The sequence below is a fragment of the Caretta caretta genome, chromosome 4 (genome assembly GCF_965140235.1).
Source record: "Caretta caretta isolate rCarCar2 chromosome 4, rCarCar1.hap1, whole genome shotgun sequence".
Taxonomy (NCBI): domain Eukaryota; kingdom Metazoa; phylum Chordata; order Testudines; family Cheloniidae; genus Caretta; species Caretta caretta.
Window position 1 is genome coordinate 109779157 of NC_134209.1, and position 20448 is coordinate 109799604.

Below are 20448 nucleotides of genomic sequence, written 5' to 3' on the forward strand. Positions count from 1 at the left end.
TTTTTGCAAGCAAGCAGGCTGGTCAGCTGAGATGGGCGTTCTCTGCCCCCCCGCCTTCCACCTTTTCCTTTTATTATATTTCTCCCCCTAAGCATTACACACTGCTACACAAAGGAATGTATGACGTTAATTCATATACTTAGTTACCATCCCCTATCTACTACAATCCTGGTTCTCAGGCCTTGAGCCCAGGCTAAGAAAGCCTCCCACAATTGCTGTCCAAACAATCAAGTTCTCATGGTTCATGTCTAGCCCTTGTCCTTGGATAGAGCAATGTGTGCATTGCTTCTACGAAACAGTCAGGGTGTGCCCCGCCTGCTTCCAGGTGGAATAGCTAAACATTAACCCTTCATCTCCCCGTTTTTTATTTATTGATATTTGGCCATCTTATGGTAGCCGTCAATTTGTTTTGTCATGCTATTTAACTCCCAGACAGACAAGGACATAACCTGGGGAGCTTTTCAGGGCAAAATTTTACAAAATCTTAACAAGGAAAGAATACATTGTACACAGCAGCAGCAAAAAATAAGCCCAATGATTACAAACACAAAATAACCAAAAGCTCAACATTTGCAATATAATCATCTAAAAGGGGTACACTTCTTTTAGGAAATAGCAGGCACAAAAGGCACACAATCATCACAGAATTAGCAGTGATTTGGGCGAGAATCGCCACAAACAAAGTCTCAAGAGTCTCTGGCTGTTGATCTGCTGCCAGTCTTCGTTGAGCCGCGGCGACTAATGCTTTTACTGCTCCCCATGTCACGGGCTGGCTTGGGACGCTACGCCTCCTTCATTTCCGTCCCGTCGTTGTCGACTTGGGGGGCAATGCGGTCTTCTCCAAGGTCAGCTGAAACTCCGGTATGGGATTCGACAGTCCCTGGTGCCATGCCATGTTGTTTAAGTGCCGGTCGCACACACCGAGCTGGAACCCACAACGGTCCTGCAGGGAGAGACACAGCAGCATATCCCCGACCCCAAGTGATTAGAGGTACTGGGCCCAGCCACTGTGGATCGGGCAGCTGACAGTAATAGACACGTGGTCTTTCCAGTACCTCAGATTTGTGAAAATGCCGATCCGCAGGGGTCTGCTGATCTGCATTCAGTATTAAATTATTTAAAGTAAACAAGAGGATATGCATTTGTTGTTAAATGTCTCCTAAGGTTCGGAGACGCAGCTCCCCTTGTTTTAATTGTTTATCTAGCAAGGTTTTGAGTGTGCGATTGGCACGTTCAACAATGCAGAGCAGTAGGCTGGGGCATATTTGTTTTAATTTGGCAGGGGCGACCCATAACAAAAAGGCAGGCCAGCAAATGGTGAATAACTTTGTTAGTGGCTTCCCCACATTGTGGGGAAGCCCAAAAAAAACTTAAATAAATATCAACGGAAACATGTAAAAACAAATAGGGGCGGAATTGTGGCACATGAGTAACATTCATTTGCCACAGCTGATTTGCTGCGGTACCTCGGGGGTTAACGGCATAAGAAAAAGTAGGAGCAGCAGCAGCACAGTGGGGGCAGGAACGAACAATGGAACGTGCATGATCAGCAGGAATGTGAAACTGCCGGGCCAAAACAGAGACAGACTGATGAAAAAAGGCATGGCTTTCAATGGGGTCAGAAAAAAGGGAATTTACCTGACCACGCAACGCGCGACCGGCGCGTGCATTGCCCTCAGTGAGTGGCCCAGGCAGAGGGGTATGACTGCAAATATGAGCAACAAAATAAGGGAAATGACAAGTGGCAAAAAGGTGCTGCAAAAACAAAAACAGGCGAAGGAGGTCTGCATCAACCTGAGGGGTAATGAGGGCAAGGGGTAAATGATTAATTACCTAATAAACATAATAGGTATCCACAATTAAATTAAAGGGACAATCAGCAAAAGGTTGAAAGGCCAAAATAACAGCAGCTAATTTTACGGCCCCAAATATTGAGGTGGACAGGGAGCACAAAAGGGCGGATAGTAGCAAGGGTATGGCCTCCTGGTTTAGAGACCGTGACCCAAGACAAACTTTGGCGCCCGGGTTTACTACCCCCGATCCCCCACAATTTTTTAGAAGGAACCGTAGGCCAACTAACCGGCCACTCCAGATCACGAATTACCGTAACGTCAGCTTCAGTGTCCACCAGCCCTGTAAAAGGAACATCATTTAAGAGAAGTGTTAACTGAGGCTTCGAGGGGCGGACTGACATTGTCAGAGCAACAAGTGGAGAAGACGCGCTGTGAGACGGCGAGTGAGACAACGTCGATCCAAAGCCGCCTCCGCCCCGAGTTTGATCCTCGGCAGCTGGCACCTGATAGGGGACTAAAATCAATTGTGCAATTGACCGTCCACGCGGGAGCGACTGTGGAAGATGAGTCCACACCTGAACCTTAATAATGCCAGTGTAATCAGCATTAATGACCCCTGGAATGACAAAAAAGCCCTGTTTCCCAGCATGTGAGCGAGGGAGAACAAGACCTACAAAGCCGGCAGGGAGAGGTCCCGTCACCTGTGTAGGTATGGCACAGACCTCCCCTGGCAGCCGAAAGTCAGTGTCCTCCTGCATGATTAAATCAAGCCCTGCACTTCCAGCAGTTGCCGCCCTCATAGAGTCTACGGGTTTCAAGGCAGAGGAACGATTGCCTGAGTAGGAAACACCCCCGTTTGGCCCTGGGTTTGGGGGGGACCCGTCGCGCGGTTTTCCGACCCGCTACAACACTGATTAGCCCAGTGATAACCTTTTCCACACTTGGGGCACTTTTTTGAGGGTCGGGCTGGTGCCTTAGATGAGCGGCACTTCCGCTGAAAATGACCCTTCTTACCACAGCGGTAACAACGCTTTTCCTCCTTTTCAGTTTTTTTGAGGGCGGCAGCCAGAACTTTAGCCTTGTGGGCTTGTGTGCCAATGTTTTGGCACGCCCGCAGCATGTTTGAGAGCTTTAAAATACCAGAGGCTTGTGCTGCCTGGAGAGCACGGCGGCAATTTTCGTTTGCATTTTCAACTGCCAATTTTAACAGGAGCTCGTGAGCTGCCTTAGTGTTATCCACCTGTCGGAGGATAGCCTTATGCAATTTGTTGGTAAAATTTAAAAAGGACTCTGAGGCACCCTGACGGATACTGACAAAGCTTTTGGTAGGCTTGCCTGAATCCGGGACCTTCTTGAAAGCATGCTGGGCACAGGTGGAAATAATGGGGAAGACGGCCTGAGGGAGTTGAGACTGCATCTGAATAGTAGCAAACGGGCCCTCCCCTGCCAATTGCTCATAAATGATACCGTGCGCTGCATGTACCTGAGCTTGGCGTTTTGCCATCTGCCGATACTTACTAAGCCAAATAACATACTGACTAGGTGATAACATCATGCGCAGCAGCGTTTTTCAATCCTTAGGGATTAGGGAGTACCCAGTACCTATCCCTTTAACGAGACCATGCACAAAGGTGCTAGTCAGGCCAAACTCACGAATTGCTTTTCTCACCTCTTTAACCACCGAGTATGACAAAGTGGTCCAGGTGCCCACGGGGTTGCCCTGGTCATCATTTTGCCAGGTCACCGGGCAAACTGAGATCAGATCAGCCAGCTTCTCCGCTGTAAGATCTGATCGAGCTTTCGCTGCGTGAACCATTTGTTGCACCAGCGAAAGCTTTTGAGTAGATGCAGATGACCCTCCGGGGGGCCCCACGGGGGGAGGGTGATCACACACCGGCTCCGGTGGGGAAGGCCAGGGAGGCGGTGGTAATAGAGGCACTGGGGGCGAAGCAGGGGGAGGGATGGCTGCAGGAGCGAACGGGGGCGGCGGGATTGGCAGCCCCTCTGTTGGTGCTGGAGAGGGCCTTTCTGAGGCGACACGCTGTGTCGCATCGCCAGGAGGGGGGATGGCTGCAGGAGCAGACGGGGGCGGCGGGATCAGCAGCCCCTCTGTTGGTGCTGGAGAGGGCCTTTCCAAGGCGACACTCTGTGTCGCATCGCCAGGAGGGGGGATGGCTGCAGGAGCAGACGGGCGTGGTGAGATCACCAGCCTCGCGAGGGAGGGCCTGTCGGAGGCGACACGCTGTACCACATCGCGGCAGAGGTGCCAGGCATGTAAAGCCTGCACGGGCGCCCGAGGCTCTTTGTGCAATGTCTGGCCCAATCGCTCCCAGTCTGCTAGCTTAAGGCTTCCGGCTTCAGGATACCATGGGCACTTGGCACGCACCTCCTGTAGCAGGAGAGTAAGTGCTCGAGCCGGGCAGTCATGCTGAGCCTTACGCAGCAAATACTGCAGCTCATTGCGGTGTTGCACTTGCAAAGCAGAGAGGGAGCTTCCCATACTTACCACAATGAAAAATACTCACCGGGATCCGCGAAGCGGATGAGTGACGCGTCTGAAACCCTTGCCGGGCGAGGTGAGTGCTGAGGGCCCCACGTTGGGTGCCAGTTGTGGCGGTTCAGTGATGAGACAGAACACAGCTTTTTGCAAGCAGGCAGGCTGGTCAGCTGAGATGGGCGTTCTCTGCCCCCCCGCCTTCCACCTTTTCCTTTTATTATATTTCTCCCCCTAAGCATTACACACTGCTACACAAAGGAATGTATGACGTTAATTCATATACTTAGTTACCATCCCCTATCTACTACAATCCTGGTTCTCAGGCCTTGAGCCCAGGCTAAGAAAGCCTCCCACAATTGCTGTCCAAACAATCAAGTTCTCATGGTTCATGTCTAGCCCTTGTCCTTGGATAGAGCAATGTGTGCATTGCTTCTACGAAACAGTCAGGGTGTGCCCCGCCTGCTTCCAGGTGGAATAGCTAAACATTAACCCTTCAGTTATTTAGTATTTATTTCTAATACAGTAGTGCCCAGAGAACTCATTGAGGGATTAAGTGCCCAAATAAAATGATAATCTGTGTACCAAAGAGTTTACATTCTAATTTAAACCAAAATGTAATAAATAGGTAGCCTGAGCACAAAAATCTATTCACCAACCCTTGCCATAATTATGATAATGAAAAAATAATCACTCAGATCAAGAGCTTATAAAATTATTGTAAATATATTATTCATATGTAGCTCCCTTTTTTGTAGCTGTTCTCATTTCTATGAATGTATTCACTATTTACAGATTTTGCCAAATAGTGAACAAATTCCAGTGTAGGGGTTCGTTATTGATCATCTAAATCGTGTATTTCTGTTTCTATTCCTTAAATGGGTTGCTGAATAGAAGAATAATGAATACTCCTTATATGCATGTTGTCATAAAAATAAAGGGAAGGGTAACCACCTTTCTGTATGCAGTGCTATAAAATCCTTCCTGATCAGAGGCAAAACCCTTTCACTTGTAAAGGGTTAAGGAGTTAAGATAACCTCACTGGCACCTGACCAAAATGACCAATGAGGAGACAAGATACTTTCAAAGCTGGAGGGGGGGGGGGGACAAAGGGTCTGTCTGTCTGTGTGATGCTTTTGCCAGGAACAGATCAGGAATGAAGTCTCAGAAACTCTGTTAAGTTAGTAAGTAATCTAGCTAGAAATGCGTTAGATTTCCTTTTGTTTAATGGCTGGTAAAATATGCTGTGCTGCATGGAATGTATATTCCTGTTTTTGTGTCTTTTTTAACTTAAGGTTTTGCCTAGAGGGATTCTCTATGTTTTGAATCCGATTACCCTGTAAGGTATTTACCATCCTGATTTTACAGAGGTGATTCTTTTACCTTTTCTTTAATTAAAGTTCTTCTTTTAAGAAACCTGATTGATTTTTCATTGTTCTTAAGATCCAAGGGTTTGGGTCTGTGTTCACCTGTACAAACTGGTGAGGATTTTTATCAAGCCTTCCCCAGGAAAGGGGGTGTAGGGCTTGGGGAGATATTTTGCGGGAAGATGTCTCCAAGTGGGCTCGTTCCTTGTTCTTTGTTTAACACGATTGGTGGTGGCAGCATAGGGTTCAAGGACAAGGCAAAATTTGTACCTTGGGGAAGTTTTTAACCTAAACTGGTAAGAATAAGCTTAGGGGGTCTTTCATGCAGGTCCCACATCTGTACCCTAGAGTTCAGAGTGGGGAAGGAACCTTGACACATGTTCATACATATGTGTTGCATTAAAATTTGTGAAACTTTAATTTCAAGATTTGTTGACATGTACACAAATAAGTCAGGGGGTTGTCTGAATATCTGTGAACAACAAGCTTGTTACACTATTTTATTTTATTTTATTTTTTGGCAAATAAATGCAACAGGGTGGCTCAGCCCTAAGGGCTAGAGGGCTGAAGCTAGCCAACCCTGATTATTAAAGAGGCACAACTGGGTTGGATCAAGGGATTCCTTATAAAGAGCAGCAGGCAGGGCCCTGACAGGAGAAGGGAGGATGGGTGGGTCAGTCAGGGGCTAGAGCAGACTGGAACAGCTTGGTATATTGCAGAAGAATGAGGGCTGAGTATGAACTTTTGTGATATGGTTATTGACTTTATCATGTGGATTTTATGCAGATTGTTTGAACCATATTTATTATTAAGGATCTTGGGAATTGTTTGAATCTTTTCTGTTATTAAAACCACACTGGGTGGAGTTCTTAAGGGGCCTGGGAGAGGGGAAAGGGTGCTTGCAAAGTGATCCCTAGGCAGCCACTCTGCCACAAGGGTGAATCTTTTTGTAAACTATGGGATAGGTTCTGCTCAGCATCATGGTCACCAAAACCAGCAATAATAGATGTTCACATCAAATACTCCACTTTAGAAAAGGTTCTAGCATTCAAGATTGCTATAGTCTAGTGTAGCGGTAACAAATGCTGGATGTCTGTGGGAAGGGGCACATCTAAGAGGGAAAGAACCAATCTCTGATGGAAAAAAAAAAGACCCTTCTGCATTCTGGGCCTCAAGGACTGGAGAAGAGTCAGTAAAACCTTGAGTTTGCAAACCACTTTGATAATGTGTGACAGATGATCTAACCCCAGAGAAAAATTGCATACTGCAGTAGATCCTCAGAATGCTTCCTCTGCCAATCCACAATGACTATAAACCAGCTGGTTCTCTTTTAGGGCCCAGTTACTGCCAGATATTGGAAGAGTAAGGAAATAACTCTCTCCAAGGCTGATTATGTAGTAGCCCATTCCATCTAACAATCTCTCCCTGCAACTTCACATAGAAATTGAAGAAAGCATCACCCTGGGGGGTTTCTCTGAACAGAATGACTAGAACCACTTTAAGTTGATTCCATCAGCCCCTGTAAGGTGCTGCAGTCCTGTCAACAGGACCCCATGATCGATGGGTATTGAAGGGTGCTGAAAACTTGTGGTAACAAAAATGTCTGGCCTCTGTCTACTACTCAGCTGAGATTGTTACCTCTGTGATTAACACCACTTGCATGCCATGGTTGTGATCCAAATAATTTGAAGATAGCAGATGCTGTTGGCCTGACACATTCTCAGTGACCTACCCCAGAAAGGGGCGATTAGAAAACAAGCAATATTTTATAATGATGCTAGTATTTCCAGTTGGATTCTTGAACAAGAGCTCTGTCATAGATTGTTTGAGTGTTGCTTGAGCTTGGCCTTCTTTTGGGATGCATTAATGACTCCCTCCCATTTAGGGCCCAGGCACTCCCTTCTAGTTTTCAGTAGCCAAGATGACCATAGGTTTAAGTCACACATGACTAACTAGATGACTCATGAAAAACAGATGCAATTCAGCCATGAAAGATGGTGGCTTTGTCCCATCCGGCTTTAACAGCTGTTGTCCTAAATCAGAGTGACCTGTTTTGCAAAATATGTGGGCAATTGCTAATTTTATTCCAGCCATCTTCAGGACACATGGAATTACTGCTACATACTATCTGCTAGAGCACTCTGAAGTCAAGCACTGTTCCTATTAAAGTATACCTGTCTGCTTATATCTGCCACCAACTTCAAATCAATACTGCAGCTAGTAACCCACAGTCCTGATGAATTATAACAGCACCACACACTGACCTCTGCATAAAAAACAGCTGAGGGTGCTAAGTCCTATTATTGCACAAGTAAAAAGAGGCTCTGACTCATTTACATTGTAAACATGACAAATGTAATTAAGAAAAAATAGTAAGAAGCTTTAAAGTGAACTCAGTATTAGTGGCAGAAATTTACTTGAAAGATCTCAATTTCATTAAATATCCTTTTTGGTGTGTGTGTTTAAGGAACTGATCCAACTCCCATGGAAGTCAATCAGCTGGAAAGATTCCAGCTGACTTTAATGGGAGCCAGAACAGGTCCTAAATCTCATCAGCACTGGCAATTATTTCTTTACATTTGAGAAAAAAGCACTTCACAATAAGTTAATGAACAATAAAAAAATCTTTAAAGGGAGCATGATACCAGTCAGTGCTGTGTTCTTGGGGAACCAGGGTGCAGTATCCAGCCTGACCCATGAAGGACACCCCTGCCCCCCAGCCTCTGCTTGAACCAAAACCAATCAAAAGAAAGACTTACAGAAAGCAATGAAAAGGTGGTGGGGGACACACCTAAACCCCTCCTGACAAGGGTGACAAGAGTAAGGCAACTCTCCTAGCCTCATCTGCATCAAAGATGTGACAGGGAGGCATCTTCATTAGCATACAGAATGGAGAACAGAGATTCCAAGGCAAGAACTGCCCTGAACTCTGGGACCAGAAAAGCAGGGAAGCACTGCATCATGGGGGATCTGTGCTCCAGATGTTAATGAACCTACACGTGCACACACCCAGCTCAGCAGTTATCAGACCAATTCTAATAATGAATCCTTGAATCATATGCAAAATACGGAAGCTGCCTAATTGCATCGTGAGCTCCCTTGAAGGAACACCACCCATAGCCAGGAATGATCAGTTCCTATTATCTAGCCTAAAGAAAACCCTTGCGTTATCAGTTTACCCATAAACAAATCAAGTGTTCTCCCTTGAACTATTGTTGTTTCCCTACAAAGATCCCTACCCACACTCAAGTAAGTGTTCTGATTCATGGATCTAAACTTTGCATCAGTTCCACTGGGACCTCATCTTCTCCTGACTGCTTGTGCTGGGGGCTCTGCCGGTCTTCAGCACTCAGGATCCTGAGCTACCACCATCACTTGGGAACCCCAACCAGTTCAAGCTTCATGGAGTGGTGAGACCCCAGCTCTCTCTTGGTTTTCTTTTCTACCTTAGGTAGAACTTTTTAACCCTGACATGTTTGATGAGGTATAGTTTTCTATATATGACTTTTATAATGTAACTGTTATGTTTGTTTAGGTTCTCCTTGTGTGGTTATCACTATTATTCAATAAATAACTTTTATGGTTAAGCTGGTTGCTTCCCTCCCCTAAATTTTACTCTTATTTCTGGCTTCTCCATTTACTCTGCAGCAACGCTTCTCTTGCCTAAAAGAAAGATCTCTGTAGCGTCTAAACTACTGTGGAGTTTGCTCATCAAGTGGGTTACTACCAGAACAATTGTAACGTGAAAGTGGAGATAGGGACGTGCTGTACCTGTGACATACAAGGGTGGCACCTTCGAAGTGCTGCTTGACCCAGCCCGCTGAGTCCAGGGACAGATAAGGAATCAGTTTGAGAGTGCTGATTGACTCAGACTTGCTCTGTTAGTGTGTGTGTTCACCCGCATCTGATTCTGGGGCTGGAGGAACCCAGCCCTGGGGAACCTAGGTTCTGCAGGATAGCTCCATTGGGAGGGGACTTGCAGAAGGGAGAAGTAGAGCTCCCTATGAAAACAAAAGTGACACAAGCAGTACATTAATAGAATTACAGACACCCCCTGCCCAAAAGAATAACTCTAATAAATGAGCACACCCCAAAGTAATGGGCAAATCTGGTAACAAGTAGTAAGTAAACAAGAAAAAAAGAATACCTGGATTACAAAAATGCATACATTTGGCACAAAGATACTTTATACTGCGTTTAACTTGGAGTCCATTTAGGCTCAAAGCAGCTGACTGATAGTACTAATGAGGCAGGCTTTTTACAGGGTCACACACAATTCTGCCAGTGTAACTCAATCCTGAACTGCTATTCCAGTCATCAGCAGAATCAGCCAAATGTGCCAAAGTTTGTGTATTTCTCTGGTGGTTGGTCAGACTGCCATTCCTTGAGAAACTGCTGTACAAGAACATGGCATGTTCCCTAAAAGTCAGAAGAACAGAATGACAGTAAAACTCCAAAAATATCCATGACCCAGAGACAAGCTGACACAGGACATCCTTGAGTCATGTCACACAGCATATATATCATGATCCCATGTGACATACATCTGCTTTTCATAAACATGCCTTTTCTGAAAGTCAAAGAAGATGCAGAATGACAGTGAGTTGGGTAATGGCAGAATTGTCCATGAGGCAGACAAGCCTAGTGTGCTGATCATAGGAGTAGGGACAGAAATCAAATATGTTTTGTCACGTACCTATCTATCCTCAGGCTTGGAGGGAATTTCCCAGGCTCTCAAGGCTTTCACTGGGGGAGGGGGTAGCCATTGCTACTACAAATTCCACTATTCCAGTTGTTAAAATGATGTTAAAGACAGCAGAAGAGAACTTTAAAGAGAACCTATGTTTGGTTCCAGTGCAAATAGGCTATGAACAAAATGGTCTGAATTCACTTATTCTAAGGGGTGTGACAAAGTTCCTGCTCTACCTTGGTGGGTCTTGCACTTATTAGCGGATTTGCTTGCCTTGGAGCTTCACAGCAGCCCTCACCTTGGCTGTTTTTCCTGAATTCACAGTCTAGTTGACTCCTCCTGTGTCTGACCAGGAGTTCAGGGGATTTAGGGGGAACCTAAGCCCACCTTCTACTCTGGGCTCCAGCCCAGGGCCCTGTGGAATGCAGTTGTCTAGAATGCCTCCTGGAATAGCTGTGTGACAGCTACAAATCCCTGGGCTACTTCCCCATAGCCTCCTCCCAACACCTTCTTTATCCTCACCATAGGACCTTCCTCCTGGTGTCTGATAATGCTTGTACACCTCAGTCCTCACTCTCAGTGCATCTTGCTCCCAGCTCCTCACACACACACACACCACAAACTGAAGTGAGCTCTTTTTTAAAACCCAGGTGCCCTGATTAGCCTGCCTTAATTGATTCTAGCAGCTTCTTGATTGGCTGCAGGTGTTCTAATCAGCCTGTCTTAATTGTCTCCAGAAGGTTCCTGATTGCCTTGGCACATCCCTTGGCCCATGCTGCTTCCAGCAGCCCCCATTGGCCTGGAGCAGCAAACTGCAGCCAGTAGGAGCCGCAATCAGCTGAACCTGCAGACACGGTAGGTAAACAAACCGGCCCAGCCCGCCAGGAGCTTTCCCTGAACAAGTGGCGGACGGGCTTTGAGAACCACTGATCTAGAGTATACCACAAAGCTGCAAATTTTGGGAGCTCAAAAAAAGTTCATTACACTGAGGCTACATTGACTGGAATGTTACTTTTCTTGACTTAAAAATAGCTGTAACAGAAGAATTGGGCAGAGAGCAGTAGACTCATTATATTATAGATACATTTACTCTTGTCTGAAGTGTTGAGGTCACTCTGATTGAAAGCATAAAAGCACTAAATGGGTGTCTCATCTTAGGTTCTCTTATCTGCTGTGTTTGAAAACTGCCTCTAAGAAGTAAAGGTACCAGAACTTTGAACTTGGAATTAACAACTGAGGGTAATTCAATTGCAAGTGAAATATTACTTTACTTTCTTTTTCTTACAATGTCACTGTGTAACGGGGTGGCTAGCTTAATTGCAAGAGGGCTGGGGCTAGCCAACCCTTGTTAGAGAATGAGCCCCACCTGAGAGCAATCAAGTGAGTCCTGCTGCTTTTATACCGGAAGTTGAGGGAGAAACGGAGAGTATTCAGGAAGCTGTAGTTATGCCTGCAGAGAATAAGAGGTTCCTTCAAAACCCTGACTCAGCATAGGAGATGGTGCTAGTAGTGAAGGCCTATGGAGAAGGCCAAACTCCAGGTGGGAAGCAGAAAGCCAGATCCTCAGGGAAAAGTGAACTGTGCTCAACTGAAATGGGGATAAGGACTGAGTTTGTGTTCTATTTTGAAAGACTTTGTGTTACTGGATTATCAATAGAGAGACGTTGAACCTGGGGTTGGGGCCTGGAGAGCCAGTAGACCTGATGACTGAATAAATTGGACTAAAGGGGGGAATGTTTACTTTCCTTTGGACTGAAGAGAGTTTAGGAAGCCCTGAGGCAGGGGAAAACAGAGGCAGGGTACATCAGGGTAACCCATAGCCATGAGGGGATACTCTGGAGGCAGTAAGTGGCACAAAAGATAGCACTATAAATAACTTGCATGAACTTTTTTTTTGTCTGAAAGTCTTAGAAAGCATTAGTATGTGTGTTTCATTGTCTGAGTGGTGTGGCAAATGGCTGACGCTATTATGGGTCCTGCGCTTTTCCTCCATGTGATGGGTCAGGGTGCCGCCTCTTACTCCTATTCTTGGGTGTCAATGGCTCCGCTAGTGCCCTGGTGGGAGAGAGGAAGGGAGCTGGGAAGGAACCCTGGCTCACCCTTTACTCTGGATCCCAACCCTTTCAGCTTCTTGGGCTTCCTGACTTCTCTCCCCTTGGGCAGGGTTTCTCTCTGTGCCTGTGGAGTCCCTCTGCTCGAGCAGGGTTTCCCTTCCCCTAGAACTCTGATCCTCTGGTTAAGTACAGTCAGCTCTCCCTCCCTTCTCCCCCCTGACTGAAGCAGGGGTTTTTATTAGTTCTCTGGCAGGGACTTAATTGGCTCCAGGTGCTCTAATGAACTTGTAGTAACCTGGAATAAGGCTCTGATCATCCTGGGGATTATATACCTCCCATTGATAATTCTCCTGCTGTCCTCTGGCCCTGCTATATCACACTGGAAATAAGATATATATATTTAAGTACCTAAACAACTAGCTCTGTAGTCACTTTCATTTAGGGTACATCCTGCACAGCAATTAAACACCCCTGGGTAGCCTTGGTCAGCTGACTTGGACTGTGGGGCTGTAAAATGCTAAATGTATATGTTCAGGCTTGAGCTGAAGCCTGAGCTCTGGGACTCTGCGAAGGGGGAAGAGTCTAATAGCTTGGGCTCCATCCTGAGCTCAAAACTCTGCACAGCAATTTTTAGCCCCATGAGCCCAAGTCAGCAGACCCAGGCCAACTGTGGCCATGACACAGGTTCTTTTATTCCAGTGTAGACGTACCCTCAATGACTAGAAACTCCAGTGTCAAATATTGTACAGGTTTATTGTGCTACATGAGTGAAAATGACTTGACCTTTTATATAAAATATTAACTTGCCTGATTTACAGAAACTAAATTGTTTGGGAGGATGGGTCCTGTAACCTATAAAATGAAGTAGACCTGGAAGCTGTAACTCAGAATTCTAAAGGCCTTATGCAGAGCTACATGAGGCCAGGGCAGAATTAACCTCTTGAGGCCTGATGGCAGTTTGAGAGCGTGTCAAAACATTTCTTAAGCATGTAAAAATCGAACTGGCACCAGAGGAAAAGTTAATAGTAAAGTATTGCATACCCTTAATTTGAACTAAACCCTAAAGATTCTGTGGATATTTCAAGTATATCTACATTCTCCCACCTGTTTCTATTTATTACAAAAGTGAAACGCATTGAATTCAATCTGATTTGCATGAAGTTTTTCATTAAAATAAATATTGTATGGACCAAACAAGACAACACACATTAGCCCTAATCCTGCAACTGACTGGGGGGAGACCCTCTTGCCCACACAAAGCACTATTGACTTCAACCAGAGAGAGACTATCTTTTAAGAACCATTTGTTTGTTTTAGTTTGGGTGTTTTTTTTTTTTTTTTTAAAATCAGCTAACGTCTCTTTCATGTCTGCTATGATTATACAAGGCAGTGACCACTCAGGCTTCAGCAGTCATTTTGTCCTCTACTGAAGTCACTGAACTTATTTTGACTACAAACAGTTATATAGTAATTTTATACAAAGTAAGAGTTCTGATAGTGAGGAGAACAGATAAATGAAGGTCACAGTCTGAGTTTATTTTATTTAATAGAACCTGGTATCTAAAGTCTGACACCAATTTTAGCAGTGATTCCTGGTTCTCTCAATGTATTTTTCCAGGTGCAGTACCAGTCTGAGAATATAAATATGCCACTCACATAGTTGCAGGCTACTTCCAGGGTGCCTACACTCACACAATACAGAACACTCCTCAAGATGCAAATTACACATTATCCTTTTATGTTAACATTTCTTATCTTCATTACTTTTCCCCAAGCAATGCTTTGAAAGCAAAGTCTAGATCAGGGTTGTCCAACTCCTTCAACCATTGGAACAATTTATCAAGGGTTGTGATAGATTCTCCATCACTGATCATTTTTAAATCAAGATATGCTCTCGGAATTATTTTGGACAAGTTCTATAGCCTGTGTTAAACAGGAAGTCATACCAGACTGACAGTAGTCCCTTTTGGAATCTATCAGTCTGTCAGGGCTACTGGGTCAAGCTGTTTGCAGACACTGGAAGACGATGCTGCATTGTGTTAAACAGGAAGTCATACCAGACTGACAGTAGTCCCTTTTGGAATCTATCAGTCTGTCAGGGCTACTGGGTCAAGCTGTTTGCAGACACTGGAAGACGATGCTGCATCACTACAGCCCAGTCACACATTGGAAGGTTAGTTTTACAACCTTCACACTCACTAGCAAACATGCAAATCTTAACTCGAAACACAACAGTTATCCACTAAGAACAGTTTTCTACACATAACCTATAAATACAGAAATGAAAACATTTCATATGCATTTGGCCTCTACATAATAAAAGACCTAACATCTTACAAACTGTATCACAACCCCACAGCATTATTCCCTTTATTCACACTGGTCCCCTATAATTCCACATATCTAACAGAGAAAAACAACATACAGTGCTCTTTGTAGGTCTTGCTGGAGCCCTAAGCATAAGTAACAATGTGAACCAAAGGGAGTGAACCAGAGTAGGCTTGGCTTTGTCAAAATAGCAATGCACCAGGTGTTAGATAACCAAGTAAGCACATTCCTGACTGGAGAAGATGGTACAAAAACACAGATCTCTCGTGTAATTAATAGATCTCTCAGAGATCTAACAGGTCTCTCATTCTTACGACATGGTACAAGAACATTCATAGGATAAGGAGGGAATGACAGGATAACAGATGAGAATGTCTTGTTCAAACTAGCAGGTACAAGGATCATCATCATCATGTTCCTATTACACCTCTGGCATTTAGGGCAGCGACGAAGCTCCTCCACTCCTGTCTGCTTCTGGCAAGTCTTTCAATGATTCCTCAGCTGCACCCCAGGTTTTTCAGCTCGGCTTCCACAGCTCTTCGCCATGTTGTTTTCGGGCGGCCTCGTTTTCGCTTGCCTTCAGGTGTCCATCTTATTGCTATTCTGATGATAAAATCAGTTTCCATCCAAAGCACATGGCCGATCCATCTCCAACACCTCCTGGCAATGGTGGTGCTCAGATCCTCTTGGCTGTAATCTGTCAATAGATCTTGGTTTGAGATTGTTCTGGGCCAAAAGATACAGAGGATTTTTCTGAGGCAGGTTGTATGGAATGAAGACAGTTTGGACATGTCCTACTTTCTCATTTCCCAGCATTCTGCACTATAAAGTAGTGTTGAAAGTACACAGCTCTGATAAATCTTGAGTTTGGTTTTGGTGTCGTATTTTGATGATTTCCAGACTGGCTTGTTCCACTGTCCTGGCTGATGGTGCTGCCCAAGTATGTGAATGTTTCTACATAATCCTCTATCCGTACTGGTGATGGTGAGGTAATATTAAATGTCATGATATCTGTCTTATTGTGGTTGATTTTCAATCCAATTTGCTGGCTGAATGCGTTGAGTCGGGTTGTTTTTTCTTGTATGTGATAGGAGAGTAACATCATCTGCAAAGTCCAGGTCTTCAAGGGATGAGAAGAGTGTCCATTTAATGCATCCTGGCATGTCTTCTGTTGTACGCCACATTACCCAGTCAATGGCAATGTTGAAGAGGATTGCGGACATGACAAACCCCTGACGTACTCCTGTTTTGACTTCAAAACTGAGCTCACTGTGATCAACACTGCATGTAAAGTTGAAATAGAAGCTGTGGAAGTATAACATTGTATAAGTATAACGTTGTATAAGGGGACATGCTGGATACATTGTATATGAGAGGGCATGCCAAAACATGTTACAAAGTATCTGAGGGAGCACACATAGGGACAGTTAGCTTTTGAATGGAGAAGCAATTAAGATAGAGCCAGCATGTCTAAGAAGCAGGCATCAGAATGGAAGGTGTGAAGGGCAATTAGTTAAGTTAACTGGAAGCTGTTAAAGGAGATTGTTAAGGGTGGCAGGTAATTGAAAATACGTGACTGGTCTCAGGGATCTCGAAGAGTGGTGACTAAAATCTTTTTCTTCTTTTGTCTGTAACTTCTCTGTAACTTGTTCTCCAGCAAGCTGTATAAATTAAGAGACACAAGCCCCACTCGGGGGGCTCACTTCTAAATGTATTAGCAGAGCAGCTTTGCTAATAAAACAGAGTGGTCTGATAAATTGTGAGTCTGAGTCAAACTTTGACAATTCTTTTGATTTATATGGAAAGGAATTCCATATGCCCGCAGAATGCATCATAGGCTGGTCTTGTGAATGCTATCAAAAGCCTTCTCAAAGTCTATGAAATGTATGTAGAGTTCCTGTTGCCATTCTAAGCACTGTCCACTAGTGGCCATGTCTTGTTGTGGCAGGACAGCTTGCGTGCTCTAACGATCCCCAGAGTCTGTATCGGCGGGGGCTTTTTGCTCCTGGTAGATTCAACGATGCTGGATTGGTCTCTATGGGAGGGGCCAGACAAAACAGACACCCTGGTCCTCCAGGTTGGGGGTTAGGCACAGGGCTAGCAACCCTATCCTGTAAAAAACAAAATATGTTATGGAAACAGCGAGGGAGAATGTACAAGGATAAGGGTGATAACTAATAACACCTGGAGTGTAATACATAATTTGTTTGTATCAGTGTGTAAAAGGAGACGTCCTAGGAGGGGCATCTTTGAACTGGTCTAGGGGACAGGATCCTGGTTTCCTGATTGAATCAGTACTGTAGCTCTTATGGGGTGCTAATACTGAACTTTATCGACAATAAACGTGGCCTAGCACCTTCGCTACCATGGGCGGCAAGTACCATAGCCAGGTGTGACTCCACCCACACTCCGTCCCCAAGCGGCCCCTGCTTCCGCTCGGCACGGCCACTGCAGTCTCCCTGTGGGGTGGCACCAGCTCGGGCCTTGCCACCCACCCTCCTGGCGCTCCAGAGCTGGGAAGGCTGGGGCCACACCACCTGCTCTGGGGCTGGGGGGGGAAGGAAGCTAGTCTGGGGTGGGGGCTGGCTTCCTCGGGCGGGGAGGGGGCTTTGGGCTCGGGCAGGGGTGTGGAACGGCTGGTGCTTCAGGCAGAAGGGGCGGGGGTGGGGGCTAGCCTCCCCCAGCTGGCGGTTCATGCCCACCTATGTTTGCTATCAAACCAAGCCTGTGGTCTTTCTTATGAATAACACTGAGATCTGCTAAATTAACTTGCTGCACTCTCTGTTAGTGCAGCTGGCATCAGAACTCCAAGAACAGCAACCCGAGCAGCATTTACACGGCTGCAGCATCAGGGACACTTCTCAGCACTAACAACATCTCCACAATAAACCACATTCTTATTACTGTTTACACTGCTAGCCTTTTCAAAACACTATTACGACACTAATCTCAACAGTGAATGTGCTTAGTTACAGTTGGACAGGCAATGTGATGGAGGCGTTGTGTGTCTTGTGAGTTGTGGATAGGGACCCAAGAGTGTGGTAGTTAAGTGATGTGTAGTATTGTAGATGGTGGGGAAAGGAAGATGAACTTCAGTGATTGGTTGCTGAGTTTGTTTGTAAATATGTATTGTCTGTTTTGGTGGATGTTGCACTTCAGCAGTCTTGACTGTTGTTGACTTTTGGGGAGGGACAGCTAATGAGATGGTGAAACTTTTTTTGCCATGGATTATTTAAATTGTAAAATTTTAAAGTGATTGTATCTTTAAATTATGAGGCAGATTAAATTCCATTTAGCGTATAAATAATATAACATGATAGACCATACTGTGTTGGCATTCTGTCTACATTCCATACACACACTAGCTGCAGACTTGGATAAACCTGTGATTAAGGTGGGGTTTTGTTTCTGTTTGCATATTAGAAAGTTATAGTTACAGTGCAGCATAGAATCTTCAAAGAAAGAGCTCTGTTATATATATTCAGTGGTGTTCAGTAGTTCAGCATTCAAATCATGATTTTGTAGGAAAGGATGCCCTCTGTAGGACATGAAAGAAAAAACTTTTTAGGACACATTACAATATTAACAGTGCTAGAAATGACTCAGCCCCAAAATCGCTTTCTTTTTTTTTTAAAGAAAAAGACCCTTTTTCTTGTCAGATGGTAGATCAATATTTAGTCATGTGTTTTGATGACCCAGTATTATTCTTCCTACAGGACACGAGGCAGAAGTTTCCTTTGCTTATCTCCAAGAAGTAGTTCAAGTAGAAATTAAAGATCACATAGAATTCTTTAATACTAATAACAGGACAGATATAACCCCAGTGTTTAGCCATACACCTGGTTCCTTCAAGCAAGTTCTGTTACCCAGGGGTGTAAGTAGAGATGGATGGAAAACAGTTCTCATTCTCTAATGAACATTCACAACTTCACCAAAAGAAAAGGGGGACTTGTGGCACCTTAGAAACTAACAGATTTATTTGAGCGTAAGCTTTCGTGAGCTACAGCTCACTTCATCGGATGCATTCAGTGGAAAATACAGTGGGGAGATTTATATACATAGAGAACATGAAACAATGGGTGTTACCATACACACTGTAACCAGAGTGATCACTTAAGGTGAGCTATTACCAGCAGGAGAGCGGGGGGGGGGGGGGGGGGGTGTGGGGTGGGGGCAGGGAACCTTTTGTAGTGATAATCAAGGTGGGGCATTTCCAGCAGTTGACAAGAACATCTGAGGAATAGTTGGCGGGGCGGGGGGATAAACATGGGGAAATAGTTTTACTTTGTGTAATGACCCATCCACTCCCAGTCTTTATTCAAGCCTAAGTTAATTGTATCCAGTTTGCAAATTAATTCCAATTCAGCAGTCTCTCATTGGAGTCTGTTTTTGAAGTTTTTTTTGTTGAAGTATTGCCACTTTTAGGTCTGTAATTGAGTGACCAGAGAGATTGAAGTGTTCTCCGACTGGTTTTTGAATGTTATAATTCTTGACGTCTGATTTCTGTCCATTTATTCTTTTACATAGAGACTGTCCAGTTTGGCCAATGTACATGGTAGAGGGGCATTCCTGGCACATGATGGCATATATCACATTGGTAGACGTGCAGGTGAACGAGCCTCTGATATTGTGGCTGATGTGATTAGGCCCTATGATGGCGTCCCCTGAATAGATATGTGGACGCAGTTGGCAACGGGCTTTGTTGCAAGGATAGGTTCCTGGGTTAGTGGTTCTGTTGTGTGGTGTGTGATTGCTGGTGAGTATTTGCGTCAGGTTGTTGGGCTGTCTGTAAGCAAGGACTGGCCTGTCTCCCAAGATCTGTGAGAGTGATGGGTCGTCCTTCAGGATAGGTTGTAGATCCTTGATGATGCATTGTCAATCTCTCACATTTTCACAAACTGAAAATCCAAAAATCCTGGTCAAAACATGGTTTTCAACCATTTTTAATTTTTAAAAATTATAATACAATTAGATTAAATTTCAAAACAAAAAGTCACTTTGAAATGAAAAACTGGAATTTTTTTTTTATTTTTGACAATGTCAAGACAAATTTGTGTAGACTAACCCTTTCCCACAAACACTTTTGATTGAAAAATGGGGTTCACTGAAGTGTCAAGGAATTCCCACTCAGCTCTAGATGTGAATGAGAATTGAAAGCATAATGGTAGCTCGACTTGCTTGCAAAGCCACTACACTCTCTGTAAAGCTGACTATGTCGACACTTAAAATGCTACAGCAGTATAGCTGCAGCACTGCACCTGCACCACTGTAGCACTTCAGTGTAGAGCAGAAACTCACTCCATGGATGGGAAGGGTTCTTCTATCACTAGTACGTAATCCACCTCCCCAAAAGGCAATACCTAGGTAGACCGAGGAATCCATTGACCTAGCACTATGTACATGAGGATTTAGGTCAATTTAAGTCCATCACTCAGGGGTGTGGATTTTTCACATGCCTGAGGGATGTAGTTGGGTCAAACTAATTTTCTAGTGTAGACTAATAGAGTACTCTCCAGTACTCACCCACAAAAAAGGTGATGCATGGCAGAGACAGATGTCAGATGCAAGAAGAATTTTAATACCCAGCTCAATAAAAAGGAAGAGAGATTGACAGAAGCAAGGGGATGATGTAGGAAGAAACACATTCTAGAAATCCAAAGACAGAGGGGAAAGACTGAGAAATAGAAATCTGAATTGCTTAATTTTAGGGGAGACTGTTAGA

At 44.6% G+C, this 20448-nt stretch overlaps 1 long non-coding RNA gene across 2 annotated transcripts; it reads right to left on the reverse strand.

The window, feature by feature from the left end:
* Positions 1-4781, reverse strand: LOC142071934 (uncharacterized). 2 transcript variants are annotated; one of them, XR_012668192.1, is made up of 3 exons: positions 4319-4781; positions 2081-2133; positions 1-943 (listed from the first exon to the last, which is right to left on the reverse strand). It is a non-coding gene; the product is annotated as an uncharacterized LOC142071934 (long non-coding RNA). The 2 variants fall into 2 exon arrangements; XR_012668191.1 differs by lacking the exon at positions 2081-2133.
* Positions 4782-20448: the final 15667 nt, after the last annotated feature.